The sequence below is a fragment of the Erythrolamprus reginae genome, chromosome 2, assembly GCF_031021105.1.
Source record: "Erythrolamprus reginae isolate rEryReg1 chromosome 2, rEryReg1.hap1, whole genome shotgun sequence".
Taxonomy (NCBI): Eukaryota; Metazoa; Chordata; class Lepidosauria; order Squamata; family Dipsadidae; genus Erythrolamprus; species Erythrolamprus reginae.
Window position 1 is genome coordinate 266382142 of NC_091951.1, and position 24475 is coordinate 266406616.

Below are 24475 nucleotides of genomic sequence, written 5' to 3' on the forward strand. Positions count from 1 at the left end.
ATATTGGAATATAGTTATCTTTCACATTCCACATCTTTTCATTTTGCAATAAAAATCACAAGAATGCACAAGAAGATTTAAGTAGTAACTGAACCAAACATTTCCCAAAACAGTACACAGAAAAATGTGTCTATTAGAAAAGTATACAGTGGTACCTCTACTTACGAACGCCTAAACTTATAAACTTTTCAAGATACGAACCGTGTGTTCAAAATTTTTTCACTTCTACTCACGAACCATTTTCTACTTACGAACCCTCGCTTCTCTCTCGGCTGTTCTGTAAAACACTGAGAGCACATTGTTAAATTGGGAAATTTTTTTATTAGAAAAAAAAATCTCTGTCTAAGACAATCTTCCAAGCAATGTTCCCTCTAATTTCTTTTTGGTGTGGGCAGAAAAGTATAGTGTCTGAGCGGCAGTCCCCTTGGGACTGGGCGGCTTAAAAGTATTAATAAATTAATAAATTAACAAATTAACAAATTAACAAATTAACAAATTAACAAATTAACAAATTAACAAATTAACAAATTAACAAATTAACAAATTAACAAATTAACAAATTAACAAATTAACAAATTAACAAATTAACAAATTAACAAATTAACAAATTAACAAATTAACAAATTAACAAATTAACAAATTAACAAATTAACAAATTAATAAATTAATAAATTAATAAATTTGCAAAGATTCTCACTGAAGCCTCTGGACTTGCAGTAGGCCCATTGGGCTATTTCCAAACTTCCAGTAGGCCCGTTGGGGCATTTTTCACCTTCTCCAGGCTTCAGGGAGCTTTCCTGAAACCTAGGGAGGACGAGAAACAGCCCAATGAACCAAACAAAAGTTCATTTCCAAACTTCTGGTAGGCTCGTTGGGTCCATTTTTCACCATCCTCAGGCTCCGGAGACTTTCCAGAAGCCTGGGGGGGTGAAAATGGGCTCCCCCACCCTCCAGAACACCAAAAATGAGATGGCCAGGGCACACATGCATGCTGGAGCTGACATAGGGCAAAGCCTCATGTGGAGCTTCCCATGCTATAGGTTCGCCAGCACGGCTCTATGCTATATTCTTCCGATTAGTGTTTTCTCTATACCTTTTATCATTTTTATTCCATGTTCTATACAGTTTCTGTTCTGTTTTTTTTCCTTCCCTCTGGGATTTATTCTGCTTGTTTCTCCCCTGTTAATGGCCAGAAAGTAGAGAAATTGCAACTTTCCAAGTTGTACTTTCCTTTGTGCCCCTGAGTAGTCTTTTTTTCCAACTTATGGATGGTCCATGCCTTCTGAAAGGCAAAACAGCTTCTTCCTTTAGGCTGTTGCATGGAAGCTGCTGCTGGTGATTGCAGAACTTCCAATTCAAGCCACGCCTCTTCTCCCCTCCCAGCTCCTCCCATCTTGTATCAAGGTCTCCTCCCAGCTCCTCCCATCCAGCCTTTATTTGCAAGTCTACCCTGCTGAGATTGGAAGGAAAAGGCTTAAAGGAGAAGTTGGGAAACGCAGGAGAGGGAATTGGAATTTGGTTCAAACAGCCTGTTCTTCCACAGTTCTTTTTAAGATTCATATAGTAGAGGACTTCCTCTGCTAAAAATTGCTACCCCTGGTAGTTTGAAAGGATGACATGGAGCAGAGTCAGAACTAAGCACGATAACACCAAATACCATACAAAATTGAAAACTCCACACAAGCAAGTCACATTAAAAATGGACTGAATTTCAATAAACACAGGCCCCTGTAAGTAAAACAGCTTTGCAATTCGCACTTCAGGGAGATCAAGCAACAGACCCAACTCGAGAGAAGATGCTGTCAGCAAGCAAATGCAAATTAAGTTGCGCATGAAACAAGTGTTATCTGGGAAAAAGATGCAACCTTCACACCCTCTTCTCACAAAAGCTGAAGTTTAGCCTGCAGGAAACAAATACTACTCAGGAGTGATACATTCCCTTCCTCCAACACCTGCCCACCCCCGAAACAACCCAACCCAACAGAATTCTTTTTTTCTGTATGCCAAGTTTAGAACAATCGACTGTAAAAGCAGAAGTGATTTCTCATATTATGGGAATAAACACCCCAGGAAATTTAAGATATTGTTGTGGGTATATTTCTCTATGTTCACAATCGTGGACCACTGCAACAACCCTTTCTATAGGGTGCCCCCTATGAATTAAAGCAAAGGTGAGTGAATCCATCATTAATTATTCTGTGACTTTTATTCTTAGTCAAATGAGCCACTGACTTGGTGGTTCTGTTTTAGCTTTGAAATTTGGGGGATGAGTCATAGTTCATGTTTTGGTTGTCTCTGATGCATAAATGCCTCTTCCAAAAAGAAAATCCTCTAAAGCCAACAAATGATATGAATGTGAATTGTCCAAATATAATTATATTGTTGTAGAATTGACGAGACAGAAGCCAGCACTTTAGATGAAGGAAAGGTTTATTGCGCAGGTTCAAGCACAAGATAACAAAATAAATGGCCTGAACCCCGAATGGGTGTCAGAATCCCTCTTTTATACCCTTGGAGTACACAATAGCTTGGGGGAGCATAAGTTGCCATATATGGTTATAACAGTTTGTGGAAAATAACAGTTTTCGATATATATCATCAGTTGGCATGTGTACATGGGAACATCCTGTTTCTCCCAGCATAAAAAGAGAACCATATACAGACACAAAAGCCCAAAAACACATTTCCAGTAAGCAAGTCCCCCTACACATTTTCCCTACTTCCTTATCTTAGCTGCAGCTGCTGATTATACAGAAAGCAATAATAGCCAAGGTTATTGTGACCTGAACCAAAGCCTTGGGCCTTCATCCAAGTTAACTTTGGTTCACCCATTTACTTTATTCCCCCCTTTGCGACTCTTCTTCCCCAGCAAGGAGAGTCGCATACTCAGTTTCCGCAGTTTCCGCATCCAATGCAGCATATTCAGCTTCATTACGATCTTTAGCAAATTCCCACATAGCCATAACCTGAGCAGTAGCTTTACGCTCAGCCAGTAATGATAAACTATTGGATATAGTCTTAATGAAGACAGGTAAGATACAAGGTAAAAGTACACAGCCCGCAGCAATTAACCCAATAAATGCCACTATTGCCTGTAACCCAGGCAACTTAGGAAACCAAGTACCGAACATATCTTTCAAATTAATGCCCTTCCATACCTGGTCTGGATTATGGGTCAATTGTCGTATCTCCTTAGTGAGCTGCTTAATTACCCTTCCAGTATCATCTATTTGTAAGCAGCAATTGGAAAGATTAAACTTCCCACAAACTCCTCCCTCCTTCGCCAGGAGGTAATCCAATGCCAACCTATTTTGATACACAGCAGTCCGAAGCTTGGTAGAGGTGTCCGATAGATAATTCAAAGCAAAATCTATCCTCCTTCCAGATAAGTCAAGGACTGCCTGTAGCCTAATGATCCTATTTAACATATAAACCGGTGTCCGGTATCCCCAGGACCCATCCTCCGCCCACGTAGCCTTCCCATATGTACACACAATCCGTTCTGAGCTCCAAACCTCACTTTCCTCATATTCAGCCAAGGTCTTACAGGGGAACCCAGAAAAGGTATTATCCTGGTTATCTGTGTCCTCTATATCTCGCCGTCTTCTATCTCGTGGGCCAATGGGTTCATACAGGGGGACACCTAACATTTGGCGAGTCGCTATAGGCAATAAGAAAAATGAAGGTTTAATCCAGCCTAACACACAGGAGCCAGACCAATTACTAGGTAGGGCTTCATAGGCTATCTTGCCACATATCCAATACATATTCTGAGGAGCTACCCATTCTTCTTCCTGACCTACAGACCCAAGGTAGTTAAGATTTGTAGTATCAAATTTCACAGGTTCAGTAGCATTCCCCGGGGAAATCCACTTTTCATAAGCTAAATCCCAAAATCCCAAACAAATCAAATGTCCAACATTCACACTACCCATTCTCATAAAGCAATTTCTACCCACTAAGTTAGTGGTTAAAGTCCACATGGTTCCTGTCACTCTTTCCCTCTTAGTTATGTTGCCAGTAACAGACAGATTATTAAAAACAAGGGGCTCTGCCTCCAAGGCCTCCCATGGCCATTGTTCCCCCATATTCGTCCCTCCACACACAAAACAATTCCTAACAGTCAGTGTCTTTGCTACTTTCTCAGCCAGTTCAACAAACAAATTTTTGGCCGTATCACTGATTGGCAGGGGTTTTTCCAGTTTCCTAAGGGAATCATAAACAGACCACCCCAAGGTTCGCACTTCCCCTGCAACCACCGTCCACATTTTAACTGAGAGATAGGTAATAGGATCCCTTCCTAGCCCATTTATGCCAAAGGCAAACGTAGTTCCTGAGGGAATAGAACGATCAACCTCTATCTGTACAATGTTTCCAAAGAGCCTCCTAAAAGACCGTACATACGGACACCCTTTATATGTGTTTTTCTCAATATCCCCAGTGTACGCACACACACAACTCCATCCAGAGCAGTTATCTGTATTGCCACACGGATTCCATCTCCCTGTATCCGCATTATCACTGGCGGGATCTACCTCACACAAATACTTTTCATTTAATTGATATGTCTGGATCCATCCATCATTTCCACAGTGTGACCCATGTGCACTACCATAATTATTACTCAAGGCTTTGCAAGCATCAAATGTGAATATCACAGGAGCCAAAGTTCTATCCACCACAGGATGACAAGTGAGGTAGTCCCTGAACTCATCAGATGGTCGTCCTACCCACAACGTGAAATTCAGACGTATTGGAGTACTAGGATCATAACACTTGACATTCCCTTTCTGCATACAAAGACTATACATTGTTCCATTTGCAATACAATTCCGCCCTGTTGGGGCACATTCCTTAGGTCTCATAGTGTGGTATACTATAGTATGAACAGTTCGGATCCCTATTTTAGCCTTCGTAATGCATGGTGTACACTCATCCAACGAAGAAGGGGTAATTGATCCCGGTGCCATGTGGTTCGAGGGAGTACGAGCAGGAGTAAGTGAACGCCTATAACACATAACACCCTGTGTCCCATTACACCTGCTATACTCCTTCCCAGAATAATGACATGGAGTAAAGTCAAATTGCGTACATGACGAGGGGATCCCAAGTGTTGACGTAAAAACATCCTCATAAACAAAACACTCTATGCAAGTACCCGGATTTCCCCTTTTTCTATAGTTAACACTACGAGACACTCTCCTATTCTTTTTACCCCTTTGTTTCTTGCGTGTATTCTGTACCCTTCGATGCCCAGTCGATACCGGTGGGAAACGCACAATACAAGTGCCTTTCCAGCCCGGTTTCAGCTGTTCCACCGTAACAATTGTATCCCACCCCCAAAACAACGGGGGTCCACAATCCAATGTTATATAATCACTAATACTCTGTGGCCCAATTGGCTGGGTGTCCGCACACATTCCCCTCCTCAAGATATATCCTATATGATAACAAGCATCCGGATTGGTATGTTGCCTAACCAAGCATACTTCTGTCATTATTTTGTCAAAAGCCTGAGCATACTGACACGGGTGAGGCATAACACCAACCCAACAGCTGGGAGTTACCTTGATTGGAGGATACCCATCACATTCACCAGACCCCACCACATATGACTGAGTAATCCCAGGTTCCTCGCCAGGCAGGCTCCATTGTCCCAGATTGTGAATACATACATGATTAGCATGAACAAAACCCAAAAGCAAAAGTAATATATATATCCCAAAACCCCCCGACCCCTTCATCCCAACTTCTCCCGTGCGTTGAAAACCAGCTTCCGGTGTGGTTTAGCAGGGGGAGGCTTTGTCTTCACCACTGTGCGTTGAAGACCTATTGCCGGTAAGGTCTCTGCAGAGTGGCCTTTCCTTGTCCTGCAACCTGTATTAATTTATGATATATATATATATACTAAAAGCAAAACTCGCAGCAATTAATACACCGAAAGCAAAGCAGAAGAGGATAGTATTCAAGATCACTTTCGCCTAAGCTTCAATTTCATTGGATCAGCAGTCGGTTTCACCCTCCATTCCTCATCTGCTGCTTTCTTCACTCGAGACCAATGTATCCAAGATTTGGACTCAGCTATCTTAATAGCAAGGGGAGATGACATGATGACAACATATGGCCCCTTCCATCTCCCCTGTAATGGTCCTTTCTTCCAATGCTTCACCCACACCCTGTCCCCCGGCTGAAAGGCATGGCACTTGGTTACAAGCCTTGGGGGGGATTGTTCTAATACATATTGTCTAAGTTTTTCAACTTGCTTATTTAATTCTTGTACCATTTCCAAAGTCCACACTCCCCCCTTATGGCCCAATTCAGGCCATCCAGCCAAATTTCTCCGAAGAAGAGTGGGTGGACTCCCAAACATTAGCTCATAAGGTGAAAGCCGGTGCTGCATTCTCGGAGCACTCCTTATGGAATAAAGGGCCAATGGTAAAGCGTCCGGCCACTTCAGATGCGATTCCGTACAAATCTTAGTAATCCTCTCCTTCAAAGTGCGATTCAATAATACAAGCAAAGCATTAGTGTTATCCCAACACAAATCCTCTGATTGCCCTGTCACCAAAACATCATCTACATATTGCAATATTGTATCCCCTTGCTGTCTAGGTACATAATATACCAAATCCTTAGCCAAAGCTGTCCCAAACAACGTCGGTGAATTTTTAAAACCTTGAGGTAAACGAGTCCATGCATACTGCCTCTTAGCCCCCGTCTCTGGATTCTCCCATTCAAAAGCAAACAGCGGCTGGCTAATTGGATGTATTGGGATCGTAAAAAATGCATCCTTCAAATCTATCACAGAAAACCACTTTGCCCTCGGTGGAATCAAACTCAACAGTGTATAAGGGTTGGGCACTGCCGGGTGAATGGTAACTGTCATACCATTTACCACCCTCAAATCCTGCACAGGCCTATAAGATCCATCCGGTTTCCGTATTGGCAAAATCGGGGTATTCCATGGGGATTGAATAGGGACCAAAATTCCAGCTTTTAAATACTTTTGGATACAATCATAAATTGCTGCTATTGCTTCCCTAGAACAAGGGCGCTGCCTAATGTTCACAGGAGTGGCATGCGGTTTCACTTCCACTATAATGGGGGGGTGATGTGAGGCAAAGCCGGGGGGGTTATCTTCAGCCCACAGACCAGGCACCGCAAACCCTCTCCACTTTTCTGACACAGCCTGCTCCACTTCCTTAGCCACCATCAATCTCCACATTGTCTCAGGGCGATGACTAAGCGTTAAAGATTGTCTTCCCTCATTAAATGAAATAGTGGCTCCTAATTTATTCAATAAATCCCTGCCCAGCAATGGCACAGGGCATTCCGGAATATACACAAACTCATGTCTGAGCTCAGAACCATTAAATTCACAGGTGACTGGGTTCAAAATTTGTCTCCCAACTACCCGTCCAGACACCCCCTGAACTTGTATTTCATGGGGCCCTGGAGGGGCAATCTGCGTATTCACTACTGATCGACCAGCCCCTGTATCCACCAAAAACGTAGTCTGATGACCCCCAATATTCATTGTAACCATAGGCTCAGGGGGGGTCTGCTCTAAGCCAGGTCCCCATCACGCAGTCCATCCAGTGCCTGCCAAGCCAATTCCTTCAACCTGAGCGGCATTCTCTGGGGCTACTCCGGCTAATCCTGTAGCTCCCCCACCTATAGGATTTCTTTGTGCATTTCCTCCTCTATAGGGGAACCGAGGGGGGCCTCCGCGGCCCATTCCTTGCCCTCGCCCCCCAAAAGGTCGTCCGAACGGCCGTCTCCACTCACTTTGTCCCCACCGTGCCCCCTGTGGGCATTCCCATTTCCAATGTCCTTCCAACTTGCATATCGCACATTGATTCGGTCCCAAACCTACCCTGCCTTGAAAACCAGCTCTGCCCTGAAACCCAGTCCTTCCTGGAAACCCTGGCCTTCCTTGTAACGCCACCGCCAACAACTCAGCCTTCTTATGCATCCGCGCATCCTTCTCCTTCTTCTCCACCTTATCCCTATTCACAAACACCTTACGTGCCACTTCTAACAACTCTGTAGTATTCTTTCCCAAAGCTCCTTCTAACTTTTGCAGCTTCTTCCTTATATCGTCATAGCTCTGAGCTATAAACCTCTCGTTCAACATTCTTACATTATCCTCTGATCTTGGGTTCACTTGCGTATACATTTCATATGCTTCAATCAAACGCTGAAGGAAGCTCTCTGGGCTTTCCTCTGACCCCTGCACCACCAGGGAGGGCTTAGACATATTCACTGGCGGCTTCCCTGCCTTCCTTAAAGCAATCACTGTCACATTCTGGTATTCCCTAAGGGCTGTTCTATGAGCCGGGTCAGTCGGGTCCCACCCTGGATTCTGCTCTGGTGCAAATTCCACCATCCGTGGCCCTAAATCCTGCTCATTTGGAAACCTTTCCTTAATATGAGTTCGCACCGCAGCTCTCCATTTCTCCCTTTCCTCCGGGGTCAATAATGTGCTTAACAACTGTTGTATATCCTGCCAATTAGGGTTATGAGTCTGCATAATAGTTTGAAACAAATCAGCCAACTCAGTTGGTTTGACCGACAACGGCCCATAGTGCTGTTTCCAATTGAGCAAATCAGTTGTTGAGAAGGGGACATACTGAAAACACGGTCTATATTCCAAATCCCCAGTCTGAGCATTCACCACTTGCTGATCCATTTGACGCAGCGGAGCCATAAAATCTCTCTGCCTCTCCTCTAGTTTTGCCGCTTCCTCCCTGGCTGCCTCAGCCCTCGCAGTCACAGCCCTTGTCTGTATTCGATCAATCGCTCCAGCCCCCCTCTCACGACCTGCTCCATATGCCATTCCTTCACCACCCCCTTCCCTTTTGGCAAGCCCCTCAGCCTCCCCTTCCTCATCATCTGATAGTGCAGCAGCCGCTGCCATCTGTGCATTATCTACCGGGGGTGACACTTGTGCATATGGCGGGGGCCTGATTATTTCCTCCTCAGCCTGTCCCAACACCTTCTTCTTAGAGTCTGACACCTTCGATTCTTGCCGTTTCACAATTCCCTTCGCAGTTCCTCCTTTACTCAGCGTATTCTTAGCCTTTTCCTTCCGTGGTCTAGCCACACACAAACGTACCATTTCAGCCTGACATTGCAAAAGCTCCCCTGACTTTTCTGCCACCGCATTTTCCCATGCCTCTATATATTGCAACTGATTGGGGTACTGTTCCTCATTTACAACTATCTTTCCCCACACATCATCTATAATTTGGTCTTTAAACGTTCCCTCCGGTGGCCACCCCACCCCCAAATGAGGCCATTGTTGTTGGCATAAAAAACGCAGCCTCTCCTTAGTTGCCCTAGGACGGGGGGGCTTGTAATCACTATGATTGAAATAAGTATCAAAACCCTTCAGCATGCATTCCAGTGGGGTACTGGGAACGCTTCCTCCACCACCCATTCTACCCTAACCACACTACCTCCGGCCCACAGTGCTGGACTTTCCAACAGTCACTGAAGGGAACCGCGAAGGTTTAACCACCCACACAGCCTATACAGACTTCGTTAGGACAATCGCCCCGAGTCCAGGGGGGTGATCAGACCCCCTCTTCGATCTTCAAATGAGACCGGTACCACTTGAATTTACAAATACTCGCCTGCAGACGTCTTCCCAAACCTTCCTGGCCAGGATACCAATCCGTTCAGACCTCCTTTCCTTCCCTCAAGGGATCTTGGGCTCACCGTCAGCTCCGTCGGTCCCAGCGGGGTGTCACTGCAGTCTCCCGGAGGCTTGCTCCCCCGTGGCGCCTGGAGAATGTTCAGCAGTGGCCCCCGGATGGGCCCGAGGGGTCAGGCTACCCTCAGCGAAATATCGCCTCGCTTACTGTCCCATCTGGGTCGCCAGAAAATGTTGTAGAATTGACGAGACAGAAGCCAGCACTTTAGATGAAGGAAAGGTTTATTGCGCAGGTTCAAGCACAAGATAACAAAATAAATGGCCTGAACCCCGAATGGGTGTCAGAATCCCTCTTTTATACCCTTGGAGTACACAATAGCTTGGGGGAGCATAAGTTGCCATATATGGTTATAACAGTTTGTGGAAAATAACAGTTTTCGATATATATCATCAGTTGGCATGTGTACATGGGAACATCCTGTTTCTCCCAGCATAAAAAGAGAACCGTATACAGACACAAAAGCCCAAAAACACATTTCCAGTAAGCAAGTCCCCCTACACATTTTCCCTACTTCCTTATCTTAGCTGCAGCTGCTGATTATACAGAAAGCAATAATAGCCAAGGTTATTGTGACCTGAACCAAAGCCTTGGGCCTTCATCCAAGTTAACTTTGGTTCACCCATTTACTTTAATATCCTCATCATCATCATCATTTTGGGAGTGATGCTTGGGAATTTATACTCATGGCTTTATATGTGCCATTTTTCAATGGTGGGATTCAATTTTTTTAATTACTGGTGCAGTGTGTCTGGAGACCACTAGGGGGAAGCTTGGTAAGTGGGAAAGTTAGTAATTGTTGATTGGTTGGTCTGCCTGACAGCTGACTATTAAAGCCAGCTGTCAGGCAGAAGTTACCTCCGTTCCAGTTATATGTATTCTATGTTATCTGGAATTGGTTGATTAAATACTTAACTGTTACTTCAGCAGCTGGATTCATTACCCATGATTATACCCATCTAGAGCAGCTATATAGCCCCCAGTTCTGTGGGCATGGATTTGTGGGTGTGATGTGATTTAGAGGGTGTGGCATGACTTGGTGGGTGTGGCAGGAGAAGGATATTGCAAAATCTCCATTCCCTTCCCACTCTAGGGAAAGGTTACTGCAAAATCCCCATTTCCTCCCTATCAACTGGGACTTGGGAGGCAGGGACTAGATGGGAGTGGGACCAATTAGAGATGATCTTTACCAGTTCTCCAAACTACTCAAAATTTCTGCTATTGGTTCTCTAGAACTGGTCAGAAACTGCTGAAACCCACCTCTGCCATCTTTTTTTCAAGAGTTCTTCCTAACCCCTTGCACATGTATAACTTTTCAGTTTCAACTTCAGCCCCAAGAAAACTTTCAAGCAGAATTTCAGGTCACAGTAAGTAAAATATCTAACAAACATCTTTAACAAATATCTTTGCAAACCTGAAACATCTGTAATCGATCCAGCTCAGTTTTCAAAGAGGGTGGAATTGTAATTTGCTGGGTGAGACTTAAAAACAATGTTGCTTCATCACCATTTTCTAAAATTCAGGACCCAGTTTCTTTGAAATCTGATTTCTTGACCGCAATGAATTTCCAAGAGGCCAGTTTAAGTGCTATGGAATTCAAAATAAGTAACGTTCTCGACTCTAGTAACATATCACTCAATTCCAAAAAGGAATGGTGTCATGAGTATGCATTAACTACTGCCATCCTATTAACTGGTAGGTAAAACAATTAAGTTCTTATGTGAACAATATATTAATTTTAATTGATGGTTTCATACCTTTCTGAAGTGTCACTTGTGCAAAAAAGGAGCTATAATGTTCCTTCAATATACCAGGATGATTTGACACCAATAACATGTAACCCTTCCCTGGTACAGAGCTGAAGGGATTGGATACTGTAGCCTAGAGGTTAATTTTCTGCCTTACAAGGCCAAGGTTGCAAGTTCAAGTCCCAGTGAGGGTATGGCTAGTTGATAAGGCCAAAATAAGGCCAAAATAGATCTATCCTAGTCTCCCTTAATTTCAAATTCAGCAAAAACATGTGACATATATATATTCAAAGCAGCACAAAGCTAACAACTGATGGTGAGTGTGATTTCACCAAAATGTCACATAGACATTCAAAATATTACATGGAGTAAAATCCGAACTCAGAACAATCTACATATATACATATACATATACATACACACACACACACACACACACACACATCTATCTATCTATCTATCTATCTATCTATCTATCTATCTATCTATCTATCTATCTATATCCCCTCCTTCACCTTTCTTTGAAGAACATTTCAGTGTTCAGACTATAATCATGTAATTATGTACATATATGTGTGTGTGTGTGTGTGTGTGCAGATTGTTCTGAGTTCGGGTTTTATATATATATATATATATATATATATATATATATATATATATATATATATATATATATATGTAGATTGTTCTGAGTTCGGGTTTTGCCCTGTGTAATATTTTGCATGTCTATGCGACGTTTCGGCGAAATCACATTCACCATCATCAGGCTGAAGTTCCAATCTATATATATATGTCACATGTTTAAGCTGAATTTGAAAATTAAGGGAGACTAGGATAGATCTATTTCGGCCTTATTTTGGCCTCATCAGCTAGCCATACCCACTGGGACTTGAACCTGCAACCTTTGCCTTGTAAGGCAGAGAATTATCCTCTAGGCTACAGTATCCAATCCCTTCAGCTCTGTACCAGGGAAGGGTTACATTTTGTGTCGAATCACCCTGGTATATTGAAGGAACATCACAGCTCCTTTTTTGCCTCTCGGCCCAACCCAGGGCCATTTCCAAGGCAGTTAAATGCACAATCACACCACCACCCCGCACAAATCACCTCATCACCAGAACCAAACGCTTAGCTGACCATGAGCACTTAAAAACTGAATTGAACAAACTCAAAGATGTATTAATTTCTAATGGATTCGAAGGGAAAACAATCACAAACTTAATCAAAAAAGAGACACCCCCCAAAAAACAAGATCAAGAACAGGACAATGGTACCACCATCCTCCCTTACATCAAGGGCACCACAGACAAAATTAGTAAAATTCTGCACAAACATAACATCAAAACTTCATTTTGCACTAACCAAAAAATATCTAATATCCTAAGGAGCCCCAAAGATAAAATCCAATTGGAATACCAAGGAATCTATGAAATCCCTTGCAAAACATGTGCAGCCACATACATTGGACAAACCAACCGAAGAGTGAGCCAATGCATTGCAGAACATGTGAATGCAGTTAAAAAAGAAGAAAAGACTTCCTCCCTTGTCCAGCACATTAAAAAAACAGGGCACGAAATTGACTTTGAAAAAACTAAATTACTTCACAAAACAGAGAATTTATATAGAAGAATTGCTCTGGAAGCCATAGAAATTGAGAGGAGCCCCCTTTGCATAAATAAAAGAGATGACACATCCCGCCTACCAGAAATTTGGAAACCAGCCTTAAACAAAAAAAACACTTCATAAAAATCACCATGTCAATCCTTCTAATAATTATGATTTTGGAATTTTGAAATTTGAAAACCAGCCTTAAACAAAAAACACTTCATAAAAATCACCATGTCAATCCTTCTAATAATTATGATTACACCAACCAATCAGATCACTAAAACATAATCACCCAATCTATTTGCTACATTCAAACCAAATCTCCACCCCCACACTATATACTAGGAAGAAATGACAGTTGCAAACATTCCATTTTACAACAACACGAAGCTTGGAACTTCAGCCTGATGATGGTGAATGTGATTTCACCGAAACGTCGCATAGACATGCAAAATATTACACAGGGCAAAACCCGAACTCAGAACAATCTACATATATATATATGTATGTATGTATGTATGTATGTATGTATGTATGTATGTATGTATGTATGTCACGGGGGGGGGGGTTGTTTGGTTTTTTTGCTAAATTTGAAAATTAAGGGAGTCTAGGATAGATCTATTTCGGCCTTATTTTGGCCTCATCAGCTAGCCATACCCACTGGGACTTGAATCTGCAACCTTTGCCTTGTAAGGCAGAGAATTATCCTCTAGGCTACAGTATCCAATCCCTTCAGCTCTGCACCATGGAAGGGTTACATATTTTTGTGTCGAATCACCCTGGTGTATTGAAGGAACATCACAGCTCCTTATTTGCCTCTCGGCCCATCCCAGGGCCATTTCCAAGGCATTTAATTTTATTGATAGCCGACAATTCTATCTGTATGTGTCACGTTGTTGTTGTTGTTGTTTTGCTGAATTTGAAAATTAAGGGAGACTAGGATAGATCTATTTCGACCTTATTTTGGCCTCATCAGCTAGCCATACCCACTGGGACTTGAATCTGCAACCTTTGCCTTGTAAGGCAGAGAATTATCCTCTAGGCTACAGTATCCAATCCCTTCATTATATATATAAATATATAATGTGCCTAATATAATACAGCCAAGTCACTTAGCATGCCAAAGATGTAGTACATGCTACATCTGTTGTTTTACTTTAATTAATTACAACCAGAGGGAATTATTATTGAAATGGCAACAATAGGCCAGGTGGGTGAAAGTTATTTCTGTGTTCCTAGGCTATGAAAACTGTACCTCCATTGCCAATAGGCTTAATGAAATATCCTGTTGATGCCATTGGGAGCCTTTTTATTAAACTCTTTGGTTTTATGCTGTTGTGTAGAGGGGGGAGTCATTTTTGGAATGTGCTGAGCTTAGAGAAGGAAAGAAGGATCACATGTCTTTTTAGTCACATTGATAACTAATGTTTCCTAATTGCTGTAATCAAATGAAGCAGCTTAACAGACATGTTGCATATTATGTTTTAAGTGTAATGTGTAGCTGGGCTCCAATTTTCAGTAAATATGATTGTTTCACACCTCATGCTCATTATAATAACTAAAGACTTTTAAGTTGTAGGAGATGTTTTAAAGAGAAGGGAATACTTTGATAACAATATTACTGAGTTTGAAACTGTGTTCCATGGATCCTTAGTTTTTAAAACTCTGATGGCATCTTCTTCTCTGGCTCTTTAGGGAGCTCATGACAATATTTCCTTACCAAAAAAAAAAAAAAATAACAATCAGCCAGTGAAAGGCTACCAAAGTTTTTACTATCATACTGTGGGCATGGCTTATGCAGGACGACCTGCATTTTCTTTCAACATCTTTCAGTGCAAATTGGGTGCTCTGGGGTGGAGTTCCATTTTCACTACCCCACTGCATCCTCCACCCCTCCGGGCAGCAGCCCACCCCTACAATCAGCAATGATAAGGAGTGGCAAATTGCAAAGCAGGTTTACAAAGATTCAGGCATATTTGTGTAAAATCAACCTGTCTGGAAAGTCTCAACAGTGTTTCTCGACATTACCTACATATACATAATTTTGTACTGTTCAGAATCTTATTTTTGCAAACAAGCCATGCTCTAAGTCACTTCATCCCAGTACTCATTATTTCCAATGCTCTTAAATTACGGTAGTTTAAATAATCAAGTTACTTCAATTCTTAATAAAATGCAAATGGAAACCCCAACCTTAATTGATACACCTAAGTTGCAGAACCATTCTCTCTAGAGAATATCCCACCACATCCAAGAGAAGTAGGGTCCCCTTCCCCAAACCATCAAATTTCCCAAATGGCTGAAGCTTTATAGAAGTTATATTGATCAAAGTGATTTCTGCACACCTTGTACCAGTCCAGAAGCAGTTCTGATTGCAATTATATTTGAAAGTTGATCTTTTTTTTTCTTATGTGTGTGTGTGTGTGTGTGTTTGGTTCAGAGATGATTTTGTCTGAAACTAATATAATCTGATTTTTACTTTTTCAGTGTTGCAGTTATGCCGTTTTTCAGTGATTTATGACGCATTGCTATGCATTCTTGCTTTTTCTTACTTCTACTTATCTTCTTACTATCCTACTCATTTACTATTTGTCATCTGGTGGGTTGATATTGTTTAGACAGTGTGGTTCATCCTCCCTTCCATTCCAATTGTTGTGGCCATTTACAATACAGTGATCCCCCGATTATCGCGAGGGTTCCGTTCCAAGACCCCTCACGATAATTGATATTTCGGGATGTAGTGGTGCGGAAGTAAAAACACCATCTGCGCATGTGCGCCCCTTTTTCCATGGCCGCACATGCGCAGATGGTGGAGTTTGCGTGTGGGCAGCGGGGAAGACCCTTCAGCCGCCCAACAGCTGATCTGCTCCGCAGCGCGGCAGCAGCGAGGAGCCAAAGATGGGGTTTCCCCGTTGCCCAGGAAACGGGGAAACCCCATCTTCGGCTCCGCGCTGCGGAGCAGATCAGCTGTTGGGCGGCCGAAGGAACCTTCCCTGGGTCTTCCCGCCGCCCAGGCAAAGGGGAAACCCCAAGATCGCTTGCCGCTTGCCGCTTGCCCGTCACCCGCTCGCCCGGCCGCTCGCTTGCCGCTTGCCGCTTGCCCGTTCGCCTGCCCGCCCGGCTGCTCGCTTGCCGCTTGCCGGTCACCCGCTCGCCCGGCCGCTCGCTTGCCGCTTGCCCGTTCGCCCGCCCGCCCGGCTGCTCGCTTGCCGCTTGCCCATTCACCCGCCCGCCCAGCTGCTCGCTTGCCGCTTGCCCGTTCGCCCGCCCGCCCGGCTGCTCGCTTGCCGCTTGCCCGTTCGACCGCCCGCCCGGCTGCTCGCTTGCCACTTGCCACTTGCCCATTCGCCCGCCCGCCCGGCTGCTCGCTTGCCGCTCGAGAGCAAGAGGGGGAGAGATAGAGAAAGAGAGAGAAGGAAAGAAAGAGATGAGAGAGGGAGGAAGAGAGTGTGAGAGAGGAAGAAGCAAGATAGAGAAAGAGAGAGAGAAAGAAAGATGAGAAAGGAAGGGAGTGACGTCATCGGGTGGAAAAATCGCGATATAGCGATTCGCAATGATCGGGATCGCAAAACTCGGGGGATCACTGTATAGTTAAAAGTGTGGGCTTAAACCTTCTGTTTACAAAAATGCTTTCAACTTGCGGATGACTCAAAATACAAGAAGAATGGCAGCATTTCATCTGGGCAGCTTCTATTCATAGCAACCACTTTTATTTTATTTTATTTTTTTCAAATAAGTAGACAAACATATGCAATGTGAATTTAACAGACGAAGGTCTTGAAAAACCTTTTGGATTGTGTCAGTGGGATTCATATGGCATCAGGTTATATGTAAGTTGAAGAAACAGACTGAATTGTCACTTTTGCACTTCTTTTGGACAGGTGGCAATGAGGACTGATGTGCTCTTGCTGTACATTGGTTTGTTCAATATCTAGAGATCAAAAAAAGTAGGGTAGATCCAGGTTTGCTTTGAATTGTTTTGTCGGAATTAGGGAGTAGAAGTGTCCTAAGGGACAAAATTCTAGAAGTTCTGCAATGCTAATTAATTTGTTAGTGATGTATTCATTAGAAGGTAAAAGAGATCACAATTATTATTTAACTTGCAGAATTCACTCTCATATATTATCAGCAGCACATTTAGAATACCTTGAAATCACTAAGAAAAGTGTTATCTCCTTTGCATAACATTCTAGATGTTTTGAAACAATCTATCTAAGATTAAGCAATTTCTCCTTCTCTGCTTACATTTCTACCAGATAAAATGTTTATTGGGCTCGTTTTTAATGTTCATATATCGGTATGTGTTCTCAACTTATGGCCATTTGTTTGATAAATGTACAAAGTTACAATGATGGGGAAAAAATGACTTATGACTGATTGCTGCACTTATGACTGCTGAGTGATGATTACAATGTCTCAGGGTTCACTTGATTACAAACTTCCCAGGAGACATCTGACAAACAAAGTCAATGGTTGAAGCTGGATTTATTTATCACTCATGTGATTCACTGTGGTTGTAAATCAAGGACTACCTCTGTGTGTAAGTGTGTGTTGTGTTTATGTATGCATGCACATTGCATTATTATTAATAATTGAATTATAATTAAACCACTGTGAATACGTCTTTCAAATACTGCTTTCCGTAAGAGGTAGGGTTTTCCTGGCTTCACCAACTTACTTTATTTTTAAGGGAGCAGTACCTCATTTTCCTAGCAGCCATTAACAACTGAGATGATTAGGGAATTAGACAGACAGATCTGGCAACCATTTCGTATTGCATGGATTGTGAAATAGATACATTTGTTCATTAATTCGATAATGGAAGTATTCTGATATGAGATGAGAGATGGATATAATGTGTTTATTCTGAAACCTCCAACTCATTTGCAGCTAGTCTCCAACAAGCCAGAAAGAGAAGGATATTGCAACGAGACTGATTGTTCAGGTCAGACTGAGTCAGTCACAACATCAGATGTTCAGACAAAGGAAGAGGAGAACATTTGCTGTTATTTGGATTAAATGCATTTTTTGGACTTCTAGCAAGTCATCACCAGAGCTTTATATATAGGTATCTTCATCGTTGTTGACATTACATAATAAGGATCACTAATATGATAAGTGCAATGAAAAAGAGGCTACCCTGATTATATCTAGGAACTGCTAGCAATCATTTTTAGCTTCCCTTAAACCTTTCCAATTTTAAGTTCATTATGTCCTGTTTGTGTTCATTATCTTAAGAAATAATTGTCAAATGTTATCATGGAACTGTGGCCGCATTTTCCTATGTATGTGAGTATGCATGTGTATGTGTATACCCACCTATGTGTGTGAGAGAGACTGTGCACATGGGTACAAATGCATTTTAGTAGTTTTCTAAAATAATATGCATTGTATGCACCTTCTCCAAATATTTGCATCTGTTCATGATAAGATTACACTTGTACTGTTCCCAGATCTATTTGACCCAGACCAAAAAAAGGTTGGTTTTAGCTATACTGGAAGTGTTTTTTTAATACTTTTTTCACTGGTATACTAATTTGAACAGTCCTGATCACAACCAAACGAAAATTGAAATGAAAAAATTAATGTTTATTTGTTTATTTTGCTCAGAAAAGCCCCTCCCCATCTGTGTGCAATAATGTTCATTTATATAGAGATTAGGCTGCCAGTTCCAACTTTTTTGAAAACCTTTTGCATTGGTTTACTAATTTGAACACTCCTGATCACAACCAAATTAATGTTTATTTGTTTACTTTGCTCAGAAAAGCCCCCCCCCCAGCAGTGTGCAATAATGTTTGCTTTATATATACACCAGGTTGCAAGTTCAAAATTACATCTTTGTTTTTAGTACAATAGATTTCTTGCATAAAATTAGTTGTCTGAGTATCATCTACTTACTTTCCTGTGTACTTCATCCAGGGATGGGCATGCACTGGAACAAACAGGTACACAGTACCGGTAGAAAAATTTTGCTCGGCTTATACTTGAGTATAAATACCGGTACTACATACCAGTTTGTCCCCAGCCAACTTCCAACAAGCAAAGTCAATTAGCAAAGTCAGTTTTGCTTAAGAACTGTGGGATTCACTTAACAATCACATCATTTGTTTAATCACTGAGATGATCATTGACTTGAACGTTTACATATTGCAAAGCTTATAGAGAAAGTTGAATTTGCTGTAATCTTCACTAATAGTCATTGATGTATTTCATTGAGGGCCATATCAGGACTATGATTCACCTTGTTGTGTGTGGGGACTGGGGGTGGGGGTGGGGACTGAGGGTGAGGATAACTGGCCCCCACTCCCCAAACTGTTGACATATTTCCTCTTTGCATTGGGTAGACCAGGCTGAAGCCATGCTGGCCTGATATTTCCTCCTTGAATTGGGTAGACCAGGCTGAAGTGATGTGGGAAAGGCCCTTACATTTTCCAAGATGGCCCCATGGGCCAGATCTGACCACATCACAGGCCACATTTGGCCCATGAGCCTTGTTTTTCATACCCTTGGTGCCCAAATTTGAATTCGGTTTTAGGGATTTATTTTAGTCTAGAACCATGATGGCAAACCTATGGCACACCTGTCAGAGGTGGCATGCAAAGTCCTCTCTATGAGCTTTATGCCACCATTAGCTGCTCTTCTGGCTTCCAGCAGCTGGTCTTCATGGGTGCCAGAATGCTGGACAATGGCTTATAAATGGCCCCCAAATGGCCTGAAAACAGCCCCCCGTAATGGCCCCCAAATGGCCAAAAAACAGTCAATTTGGGGTCTGGTTTTGGGCTGTTTTCAGACTGGTTTTTTGGACCAAAAATGGCCTGAAAGGGGCCTAGAAACAGCCTGAAAACAGTCCAAAAAGCAGGCTAAAATCTCACCCAAACTGGCCAAAACACAGGCATGTGCATGCTGGTCAGCTGATCTTCAGGTTTCCGGTGCACACATGCAGATGCACAGACATTCTGCTTTGGGCACTCAGTGCTGAAAAGGTTCACCAGCAGTGATCTAGAACCTCCAATAAAAATATTGGAGACAATTTTAAATTGCCAAAGGCTTTTTCCACATCTAAAATATTGTTCCCTTCTTTTTCTTGAAGTTGACATACTGGTAGTGTGCTTATTTGAAATATTACATGCATGGTTTGTATCATTTTAGGGATATATTTTCTTATAAGATCAGCTAATGAGTGATCAATATCTTAGATTCAACTTTTAATAAAGAAATTAGTGTCTTTGAATGAGTTTTCTTGTCCATGTATTATGTTTGCATTTCATTCACTGTCATTAAAAGTAATTCCATCAGTTTTAGGTTCCTCTAACTTTAATAATATATAGTAGTTTTCATTTCTGTTAGGCCTGCAACCTTTCTATTTTGATTTGGAGGCAGGGTGGGAGAGAGTACAATTTCTATTATTTATGATCTTATATATAGCATTTTATTTTCTTTCTCCATCACATTTACTGTCCTTCAATTTCTCATTTCTGATTGGATATCTCAAAATTTTATTTGCAGTTGCAAAATGACTTAATTTTTTAAAAAAAGTTTTTCAATTTCCAATACATCTAATTGTTGTTTGACTTTTTTTAGTTTTCTATCCTTGCTATGTTGGATTGGTTTTGTGACTGTTTTGGTTCCACTTCCAATTGTGATTTCCATCTGTTCTTTCTTCTGGTTCACTGCAAGTCTTCTGAGAATTACTCTCATGTAATATTTACTAATTTTCCATATGGCTCTCTGTGGTGTCCCAGGTATCACATTTCAGTTTTTAAAAGGGTTTTAATTTCATTGTTATGACTTCCTGAAATGATAACATAACATATATCTTCCATGTAAAGGATGATTGTTCTCTTTAAAACCATGATATTAAGAGTTGTGGTGGTGCATTGCAGCAGTGGGTTGCTCCCAGTCTGAACCGGTTCTTAGAACTGGTAGCGCCAGTAGTGGGAGGGTCTGCTCACCTGTCCAGGATGCTTCTGTGCATGCGTAGAAGCATCCCATGCATGCACAAGCATATGTGCAAAAGACTGGCAAAATATTTTATAACCCACCATCAGTGCAGTAGTTAAAATGCAGAGTTGCAAGGTAACTCTGCAAACTATCAGCAGTTCTTTTCGCAGACGATGTAAAACTTTTCAACACCATGGACAACACATCTACTCTCCAAAAAGACCTCGACTTTATGTCACATTAGTCTAGCACATGGCAACTTCAAATATCAACCAGCAAATGTTCTACCCTCCACATTGGCAAAAAGAATCCGAACCTCATATATAAACTGAATAAACAAAATCTCACAGCCAACCCCCACTCAGTAAAAGACCTTGGAATACTAATATCAAATGATCTAAGTGCCAAAGCCCACTGCAACAATATCGCCAAAAAGGCTTCTAGAGTTGTTAACCTGATCCTATGCAGCTTCTGTTCTGGCAATCTCACGCTACTCACCAGAGCCTACAAAACTTTTGAATACAACTCATCCTTGAATACAACTCATCTGTCTGGAACCCATACCACATCTCGGACATCAACACCCTTGAAAATGTCCAAAGATACTTCACCAGAAGAGCCCTTCACTCCTCCACTCGAAACAGAATACCCTACGAAAGCAGACTATCATTCCTAGGTCTAGAAAGCTTAGAACTACGTCGCCTAAAACACAATCTAAGTATTGCCCACAAGATCATATGCTGCAACGTTCTACCTGTCAATGACTATTTCAGCTTCAATCGCAACAACACAAGAGCACGCAACAGATTCAAACTTAATATTAACCGCTCCAAACATGACTGTAAAAAATTTGACTTCAGCAACCGAGTTGTCGAAGCGTGGAACTCATTATCTGACTCAGTAGTGTCAACCCCTAACCCCAAACATTTTTCCTTTAGACTATCCATGATTGACCTCTCCAGGTTCCTTAGAGGTCAGTAAGAGGCATGAATAAGTGCACCAGTGTGCCTTCCATCCCTTGTCCAATTGTCTCTCCTTATCTCATTTATCTTTTCTTCCTTTCAAATAGGTTCACCTATACATTTATATCTTTTCTTCTATTCTTTTCTTTACTTATATTATTATATATCTTTCTCTTCAATGTGTATTATGTATTGGACAAAATAAATAAATAAAATAAATAAATAAAATAAAGTTTTATCAAGATTAACTCAGTCTTCCATCCTTTCAAAGTTGGCAAAATGAGGATTCAGATTGCTGGGGGCAATATGCTGACTCTGTAAACTGCTTGGAGAAGGCGGTAAAGCACTGTGAAGTGTTATATAAGTTTAAGTGCTATTGCTATATTAAGGTAGAACTGTGTTTTGATATGCCATTGTACAGACATGTGATTTGTTAATAGATGGTACAAGACCCAACTTGGAGACCCAACATTGTGTAGATGCTTGAGTATGTTTGATGTCTGGCTGAAAAAAAAGTGTAATCTCTTGCTTCTGAAGTTTTCAGTCTTCGAATATCCATCAAAGCCAATGTCATAAACTGGAAACATTTTATGGATTTTTTTTTCTCCTTTTCCCCTTCAGTTGATTTATCTCAATTTGACTGTGGCACTGTATGTAATGTCCTCTAGGATGATAATTTTGCCTTTTGCAGTTTCTATTAGCATATGGGGGAAAAAACTTTCACAGAACCATTCTTTGTTTTTGTTGGCAGATAGATAGATGCAAAGACTAAAACTTGGATTTCTTTTTTTTATATTCAATATTAGAATCATTATTTTTTAAATCTTTAAATGGTTCTTACAGTTCCAACATCTAACTTTTGAAATAAATTATACTTTTTAGCTTCTTTTGTATTATAGAGGTTTACATTAAGTAAACATCACTTCTTCAAAAGCTGGAGTAAATATGTTGCCATTGCCCCCATCACAGGGGACATTTCAAACAATACTCATCTCTTAAGGGAGTTGTCCCTGAAATGGTTATGACCTTGAAACCATCAATTATACTTTATTGCATTATAACTTTTAAAACAGTTTTCAGCAGGCTATTAACTTGATTTTAAAATCAAGATCAGGAAGGGATATTTCTGAATATGTAAAACCTCACTTGCACGCAAAAATCCTAAATTTACAACTGCTACATTTTTAACTATGGCTCTAAAAAGTTATTCACTAATACATTAATAGGTTATTGCTGCCGTTATTATCACTATCCAGGCACATAATTTGAGATAGATTATTATTACATTTTTAGTGTTTTTCCAGTTCAAACTTTTTTGTTTTAACAGATTGGTCCAGCAAAAATGGAGCTCCACCCCAGAGCACCCAATTTGCATTGAAAGATGTTGAAAGAAAATGCATAAGCCACGCACAGAATGTGGTAGCAAAAATTTTGGTAGCCCTTCACTGGATTGGTCTTATTTTATGTGTATCCCTGGTAAACAAACAATATTTGTATTGTGTGCCTCTGGGTTTGTTTGTTTTTTTTGGTAAAATTGACTTTCTTTTGCTTGGTAAATTAAGTCCATTCCCATTGAAAAAGGATTTATACAGGTCAACGTACAACCATAGACTTAACAACCATTTGAAGTTATGAGGTCTGAAAAATATGACTTACACCTAGTCAAGTTTTGGGCAGCAGCCAGTGCTCAGGTGCTCTGCCCGGGTAGGAATTTCCAGGATGCGTGCACAGCGGCGTGCCCCGATGCGCCCCATGCAAAATTTGGTTTCTGTGCATATGCAGAATGCACAGAAATCTCATATAAGGACACTCGCACAAGCAAGAATTCGGCAATTTTTGCAGATTTTTTGCTTCTGTGCATGCGCAGAAGCAAAAATATAGGCAAAAATTGCTGAAATCTCACTCTTGCATGTATCCTCACATGAGATTTTGCTTGCTATGCAGGCGCAGAAGCCAAATCTCACAACGATGCATCCATCGGGTGTTTGCACACCTGCAATGGTCTTGGAGGGCACACCAGTAGGAGAAAAGACGAGCAACCCTTTGCTGAATTAGTTATCACACTACAGTAGTACCTCTAGATATGAGCAGCTCCACATGCGAGTATTCCAAGTTATGAGCTGAGACGCGAGCAAAATTTCTGTTCGACACCTGAGCTCAAATTCGGGATACGAGCTGAGCGTCCACTAGGTGGCACAAGAATTCAATTTTTTCCAGTTATCTCCGCGTGAAAAGCCAAATCTAAATGCATTCATTCGAGATACGAATTGATTGACGTACGAGGTCGGCTCTGGCACGAATTAAACTCGTATGTCGAGGTACCACTGTACTGTCAAAGTAGTCACATGATCAAAATTTGAGGGTTTGGCAATCCATTTATTATGGTTGAAATGTCCTGGTGTTATGCACTCATTTTTTGTGATCTTTCCAGAAGGTTTCTGAGAAGTAAAATAAAATGAATGAAGCCAGTTTTGCTAAATTTATTTTGTATTTTATTTAT